The sequence below is a fragment of the Muntiacus reevesi genome, chromosome 17, assembly GCF_963930625.1.
Source record: "Muntiacus reevesi chromosome 17, mMunRee1.1, whole genome shotgun sequence".
NCBI classification, from domain to species: Eukaryota; Metazoa; Chordata; class Mammalia; order Artiodactyla; family Cervidae; genus Muntiacus; species Muntiacus reevesi.
In genome coordinates, this window is record NC_089265.1 from 9,961,543 (window position 1) to 9,969,633 (window position 8,091).

General features: G+C 44.3%; 1 pseudogene; it reads right to left on the reverse strand.

Annotated features, from left to right (window-relative positions):
- LOC136148748 (large ribosomal subunit protein uL1-like) overlaps positions 1 to 7,853 on the reverse strand; it is a 140,341-nt pseudogene extending 132,488 nt beyond the window's left edge.
- Between the last annotated feature and the right edge of the window lie 238 nt (positions 7,854 to 8,091).

Here is an 8,091-nt window from a genome sequence, read left to right on the forward strand (position 1 = left end):
AGCCCCCCAAAATAAAGTCTGACACTGTTTCCACTGTCTCCCCATCTATTTCCCATGAGGTGATGGGACCAGATGCCATGATCTTAGTTTGCTGAATGTTGAGCTTTAAGCCAACTTTTTCACTCTCCTCTTTCACTTTCATCAAGAGGCTTTTTAGTTCCTCTTCACTTTCTGCCATAAAGGTGGTGTCATCTGCATATCTGAAGTTATTGATATTTCTCCCGAAATCTTGATTCCAGCTTGTGCTTCTTCCAGCCCAGTGTTTCTCATGATGTACTCTGCATAGAAGTTAAATAAGCAGGGTGACAATAATCTTTCCCTTTAGGAATATACATTTAAGTTTCCTCCACATCTGTTCATTGCTTTGCAGTGCTGAAAAATATTCTGTTTTCTGAATAAGCCAGAGTTTATCTATTCAGCAATTGTAGGGCATCTTGATTTGCTTCCAAGTCTTGGCAATTATGAATAAAACTGCTATAAACATTCATATGTCTAGGTTTTTGGGTGGACATAAGTTTTCAACTTCTTTCGGTAGATACCAAAGGAGCATGGTTCCTGGGTTGTATGTTAAGAGAACACTTAGTTTTGTAAGCTTCGTAACTGTCTTCTCAAGTGGCTGTTCCAGTTTGCATTCCCATTAGCTGTGAACGAGGGTTCCTGCTGCTCTACACCCTCTCCATCGTTTGGTGTTGTCAACGTGCCAGGTCTTGGCCACTCTAGTAGGTGTATAGTGATATCTCATTGTTATTTTAATTTCAGTTCCCCAATGATGTATGATATTGAGTGTCTCCTCATGTCTTTATTTGTCATTTGTATATCTTATTTGAAGTGTCTGTTATTTCTTTTGCCCTACTCCAAAAAAAAATTTTTTTTAATTGTTTAGTTTTAGGAGTTCTTGGTATATTTTGGAGAACAGACCTTCATCAGATGTGTCTGTTGCAAATATTTTCTCCCAGTTTGTGGCTCATTTTCTCATTCTTCTGTTAGAGTCTTTTGCAGAGCAGAAGTTTTTAATTTTAATGAATTCTAGCTTATCACTTCTTTCCTGTACACATCATGCCTTTGATGTCATATCTAAAAAGCCAGTACCTACCCAAAGTCTTTAGGATTTCTTCTATGTTATCTTCTAGGAGTTGGTAATTCTGTATTTCACATTTAGGTCTCTGATTCATTTTAAGGCAAATTTGGGGGAAACGTGTAAGGCCTCTGTCTAGATTTCTTGCATGTGAATTACTGGGCATTTATAAAAATTCACATGTTTTAAAGGAGTATTTCATTTCCCTTCCATGTTGGCCTTTTCAAAGTTACATCACTTAAAATCTTTCTTAAACAGTTTTTAAACACAGAGAAATCATTTTCAGTCTCAGTCAGGGGCATGAATGTCTTGCTTATCATTTAGAGGCAGCGTGGGCCTCAGCCAAGTACAGATCTGTTCTCTTGTTGATCTGATTTGCTTTCCTTTTTCAACTTGGTTAGTAGCCAGGCCAGGCAGGGCATTTATCAGTGACAGCCAGTTTCGGGTAAACAATGAGTTAGGGAGAGGGTTACTGCTGATTTCAGTTCAGTCTGCATTAGTGGCAGCCATTGTTCAGGGCTAAGAGCACAGAAACAGATCCTAAATTGTCTCTGGAAGGGAAAACATGAAGCAGAGGCTACGGAGCAGAGCAGGAGGGGGCAGTGGTGATTCAGGGCTTTATGGCTCCTTCTGAGTCATCCCAGAAGCAATTTCTCAAAGGGATGGTGATTGTTTGGGGGCATGGCACTGGGAAAGCTAAGCAGAGCCAATTGCAAAATGAGCAAACCGCAGTGAAGGTGGACCAAGTCGGGGCCCATTAGCTCAGGAGGTCAGGCTGGGGTGAGTGAGACCCCAACAGAAAGGAACACGGGGGCCTCTACCTTGGCGCATCCTAGCACTGGAAGAATGAGGTGGTGAGCACAGGAAGCAATACAGTTCAGCCTTGTACTTTTCTCCTTGTCTGGGTTTCTCTCCTTGTTTATTTCTGTCTTGCCCTTCTCTTTAACCCCTCTTCCCACTCCATCTCTCACTCAGAGCCCTTCCTTGCTCTGGACTGTGGTTTTCACTGGTACCTCCACCCTCCACCAAACAAGATTATTGAGTGTCTGCTCTGAGCCCGGACACTGGGCCAGCACTGGGCCTTGGGGAAGATGGAGCAGAGGTACAGAAAAAAGACAGTTGCTTTACAGAGTTGGGAAGGGATGTGCATGGTTGCATCAATACTGCCATTTTGACATCAGGATCATTTTTTAGAGTATGGTAAAAAACACATAACATTTGACTTACCGTCTTCATCAAGTTTAATTGCAGTTCAGTGTGTTGAGTATATTCACATTCTGTGCAACAGATCTCTAAAACTTGCAGCACTGCAGTACGACACTGATGAGATACTAATTGCCCCAACGTCAGAATATTTTTTATTTTTTCACTAATTTTTATTGGAGTAGAGTTGATTCGTGATGTTGTATTACTTTCTGCTGTTCAGCAACATGAATCACTCACACATATACATATATTCATTCTTTTTTTAGGTTTCTTTTTCCCATATAAGTCATTATGGAATATTGGGTAGCGCTCCCTGTGTTCTAGCATAGGTCCTTGTTGGTCATCTATTTTATATATAGTAGTGTGTGTTGTTTTAGTCCCTCAATTATGTCTGACTCTTTGCAACCCCAGGGACTGTAGCCCACCAGGCTTCTCTGTCCATGGGATTTCCCAGGCAAGAGTGGGTTGCTATTTTCTTCTTCAGGGTATCTTCCCAACTCAGGGATTGAACCCACTTCTCCTGCTTGGCAGGTGGATTTTTTACCACTAAGCAACCTGGAAATCCCAGTAGTCTATATAGACTACGACTTAATATCTATGTCAGTGTCAGAAAACAAATTATTAAACTTTAATCTTTAAAAACATGAAGCACATATATTTTTATGTTTGAGCATGTCTGGAATATCTCTGAAAAGCTGAGTAGTTGCCTTTGGGAGAGGATGAGGTGACTGGGGACAGGTAGTAAGGGAGACTTATTTTTCATGATATATCCTTTATACCTTTGGAATTTTGTGCTGTGTGTGTATATCCTAGTAGAAAAAGTAGCTAAGAAAGCAAAAAAAAAAAGTCACGTCATGTGTACCACAGACCCCCCGACTCCATCCTTGAGCAAAAGCCAGGATCAAAGAGGGATGGAGAGACGGGGAAAGGGTGAGGGTCAAGGATGTCTATTAATATCTCTTCATTATTAAAAATGAAATTGTTGTTGTTTCTAGGTTGTATCCAACTCTCTTGTGACCCCATGGACTATAGCCCATCAGGCTCCTCTGCCCATGGGATTCTCCAGGCAAAAATACTGGGGTGAGTTGCCATTCCCTTCTCCAGCGGATCTTCCTGACCCAGGGATCGAACCCACGTCTCTTGCATCTCCTGAACTGACGGGTGGATTCTTTTACTGCTGAGTCACCAGGGAAGGCCCCCAAAATGAAATATAATAAGGTTAAAAAAAAAAGTGAAAACACCAGTGTGTTTATATTGGGTCGACCAAATAGACCGCTCAGGTTTTCTGTAAGATGGTATGAAAACCTGAACAAACTTTATGGTCAACCCAGTATTGCGATATGACTGTTTGGATCCTGCCACCTCAAAACGTCTTCTGAGCCAGAATGGCCTCATCACACAGGAGGCCAGAACGTTGTACTTAGCACATACACTCCAAGAGGGAAGGTCCTGTGGGCAACTGCCTTGCAATGGAATCGACAAGAGCAGCAGAGCCGAGAGACAGCTCCGATACCTCTCGGCTATGATGGCCTCAGATGGGACGGAAGCAGGGCTCAGGCCATTGTGCCTGGAAGGACCGGTCAGGAGGGCAGAGAGGATGGAGGTGGGCCTAGGAGGACAGGAGAGGAGAAGTACCAGAGGTATTTGGCCAAGGGAAAGACAGGAGTCTCGCTGACATGAGTATGGCAGAGAGTGATTTAGGAGCCACTCTGGAGGAGGGTACTTTTTGGTCAACACTCTGTAGACAGTGTGGCAGGGACAGGCCCGTATGTCATCTTAATGCCCCCCACACCTAACTGTGTGTTCCTGGACTGGCTGCTTAACCTCCTTGTGCCTTCAGTTTTCTCATCTGTAAAGTTAGAATAACAAAATGATTGCTGTGAGTACTAAATGAACAGATAGATGCCAAGAGATCTTAGAACAGAATCTGCCACATAGTAAGTGCTTAGTATGTGTTGGCTCTTATTATTTTTAGGGCTATTACAGGAAGATTAATCTGATCAGTCAGACTGAAGGAGAGAGAAAATGAAGGCAAGTAGATAGGTTAGGAGCAGAGGTAGTGTGAGCCTAAAAAATGATCAAGGTGGTGACAATTCAGATGCATGCTAGAGAAAAGTTGAGGAAAAAACTTAACAGTTAGCTCCATCGGCTGTGGGGGGGTGGGGCAAAGTCCAAAATGACCATGAACTTAGAATTTGGAGTTGGGAGGCTATCGGAACCATTAGCAGAAGTAGAAGTCAGGCAGGGCAGCTGTTTCGTGGGAGTGGAGGGACTTAGGCTTAATTTTCAATGACTTAAGGTGACATTGGGCCATTACAGTGGAAATGTCAAGTACGCAATTGGAAAAGGGTGACTGAAGCCCACAAAAAGGGAACTTGATGGTCACTAATGGATTCACAACATGCCTTAGCTCAGAGCAGAGGCTGTTGTTCTTCTAGAGAGGTGACAGGAGGGTGGTGGGGATGCTCACTTGTCTAACATAAAACGTTGTCTGAGTCCAAGGAACGCAGGAAGAATCATTGTGATCCTGGAGAGAGAGAAAAAATACTGGGAAAAAGTTCCCCAGAATTTAAGTAGGAGATTCCATGTTGACATTTTATAGCATAGGAAACTTTTTTGTTAAAACATTTAAAGTAAAAGCTCCCTGACTTACAATATTAAATAGGACTCCCCTGGTGCCTCAGATGGTAAAGAATATGCCTGCAATGCAGGAGACCTGGGTTCGATCCCTGGGTTGGGAAGATCCCCTGGAGAAGGGAACAGCTGCCCACTCAAGTGTTCTGGCCTGGAGAATCCCCATGGACAGAGGAGCCTGGTGGGCTACAGTCCATGGGTAAATGCAAACTAAAATAGAAAACAGCTTTGGTTATTTTTGTGTCTGGCGAGACAGATGCAGAAAGATTAAGAGAGAAACAACACATTGATGACAACACCCTGAGCTGAGACGGCTCAGTTTCTCTCTAATAATATCAGACAGTTCCACAGCAGGAGAGTGACTACCTATCTGGCCTTTTCTCCAGCAAACACTTCCTGAGGCTACCTGAGTGCAGGGCTCTGGGGACACGGAGGTGAAGGGAGTGTGCTGGGACTGGAGCCACTTAGGGCCTGGAGGGGCAAGGGTGAGCCCCCAGGTTCTGCTCACTTGCCTTCTGTACTCAGATGCGGTTGTAAGAACTCATGTCATTGCATCTCAGCAGTGGGGGAGTCAAGGACTTGTCACTGCATGCAGCTCTGTGGACCTGCTGCCCCCTCCGTTGTCCATTTGCTGCTGCATTCTGAGTTCTCAGATGTCTTCTTTCACCTTCTTCAACCCACTTCTAACTCTGGTCTTTTCACTGTGGAGGAAGATTACCACCTGCCTCATCAGTCCACAAAGGATGCTGCGGCCACAAGCCGGCACTCTGAGGGGATTCAGGATGGAGAAAACAGGATACTTGCTCTAGATAAGGTGCATATCATAGGAATGATTTCAATGAGCCCAGACTCGTGCATCTTCCTATACATAGAAAAGCATTAAATTCATTAACTTGAGATGTCTGTCTTTTCTTTTAGTTGATGTTCGACACTGTGATTTGTTGTTGTTGTTTGTTTGTTTGTTTGTTCTGCAAAAGCTCCTTTTATCCTGGCTCTTCTACCTCTTCAGAATAGCCCCCTCTTTCACTTCCCTGCTGGTCCAGTGGTTAAGACTGTGCTTGCAATGCACAACAGGTGGGCTTGATCCCTGGCAGGGGAACTAAAGATCCCACATGTCATATGGCATGGCCAAATAAAAAAAAGTACAAAAAAAAAGTAAGCCAAATAAAAAAGAAAAACATAAGCCAAAGGGAAAAAAAAAAAAAAGGACAGAACAGTCCCTCTGAGCTATCTGAGAGGCTGTTTCCCTGGCTTAAGTCCCTAGCAAGTCTGCTGACTCCTGGTGGCTCAGAGGTTAAAGTGTCTGCCTGCAATGTGGGAGTCCCAGGTTTGATCCCTGGGTCGGGAAGATCCCCTGGAGAAGGAAATGGCAACCCACTCCAGTATTCTTGTCTGGGGAATCCCATGGAGGGAGGAGCCTGGTAGGCTATAGTCCACGGGGTCTCAAAGAGTCCGACACGACTGAGCTACTTCACTTTCACTTTCTCAATTTTTAGGTTGTGCATTTTTTTTCAGTTGACAGCATGTAGTGATAAAACATCCCAGGCTGCACCCTCCCCCCCCCCCACCTCGTCCACCCTCTAGAGTGCACTCTGCTCTATGACTTCTCTGTGCAGGTTCGTGAGATTCCCTTGGCCTAAAGTTCTGTGTTCCTGCGCCCCAGCTGCTTTTGCTCATCCTCATGGCCCTCCCTGCAGCAGGTTTTCCTTTCATTGAATGCCTTCACCTAGGCTTCTGTAGATTTTCTTAAGTATTTGTCAATTGAAACAGAGATGTCCCACCTAAAAATTGAGAATCATGCATTACTGAAGTCTTCCCAGGTGGTGCTAGTGGTAAAGACTGCCTGCCAATGCAGTAGCCACAGGAGACATGGGTTCGATCCTTGGGTTTAGAAGATTCCCTGGAGGAGGAAATGGCAACCCACTACAGTATTCTTTGCGACCCCATCAACTGTAGTCCACCAGGCTTCTCTGTCCATGCGATTCTCCAGGCAAGAATACTGGAGTGGTTGCCATTCCCTTCTCCAGGGGATCTTCCTCACCCAGGGGTTGAACCTGAGTCTCCCAGCATTGCAGATGGTCTCCTGCATTGCAAGGAGATTTTTTTTTTTTTAACCATCTGAGCTACTAGCTACTCCAGTACTTTGACCACCTGATGTGAGAGCCAACTCACTGGAAAAGACCCTGAGGCTGGGAAAGACTGAGGGCAGGAGGAGAAGAGGGCAGCAGAGGATGAGATGGTTGCATGGCATCATCAACTCAAAGGACATGAGTTTGAGCAAACTCTAGGAGATAGTGAAGGACAGGGAAGCCTGGCATGCTGCAGTCCATGGGTTTGCAAAGAGTCAGACATGACCGAGCAACTGAGCATGCATGAATTACTGAGGACTATAGCCCAGGAAGGCATACTCTCACATAGCTCTGAGGGACTGCTTTGAAGAGATAAATGAGGAGTCAGAATATAGAAGAGTTTTTGATTTTAAAAAAAATGGAGTGGGACATCAAAGGATTACTGCTAATCACAAAAACCAGGTGTCTGAAGTTAATGATTTTAGTGCTTTTTTATATTTGGGAAGATGCAAGAGTCTGGGCTGGTTGAAATCATTTCTTTGATCTGCACTTTAACTATCTTGGGTTCCCCTGGTGGCTCAGACAGTAAAGAATCTGCCTGCAGTGCAGTAGACCTGGGTTCAACCCCTGGATTCTTACCTGGAGGATTCTGGACAGAGGAACCTGGCAGGCTACAGTTCATGGGGCTACAAAGGGTTGGACACGACTGAGCAACTAAAGCTCTCACCTTCATACTTTAGCTCTTTAGGGCCAGGATCCTGTTTTTCTCCATTCTTAATTCCCCTCAGGGCACACTGTCGAGGTGGCTGCAATGGCTGCTGGCTTGATGACTGGCCTAATTTATTGTTTACCAGCAAGGCAGGCAACATTTTTTGCCCACAGATTGAAGCCTTGGCATTCTCCAGTTACAGAGCACTGTCAAATTCCACACTTGGTACTGAAAAAAAAAATGTCTCTTTTCTAAGGGGGCAACAAATGATTAAAACAAAAATGGTAGTTAAATATTCATTACTCAGTTTTCTTCAATTTTCAACTTAAAATAGAAGTTGAGTGTTGCTCATGCTAATTGAATGCCCAGAGGGATGGAGCAGGATAAGAAGAATGTTA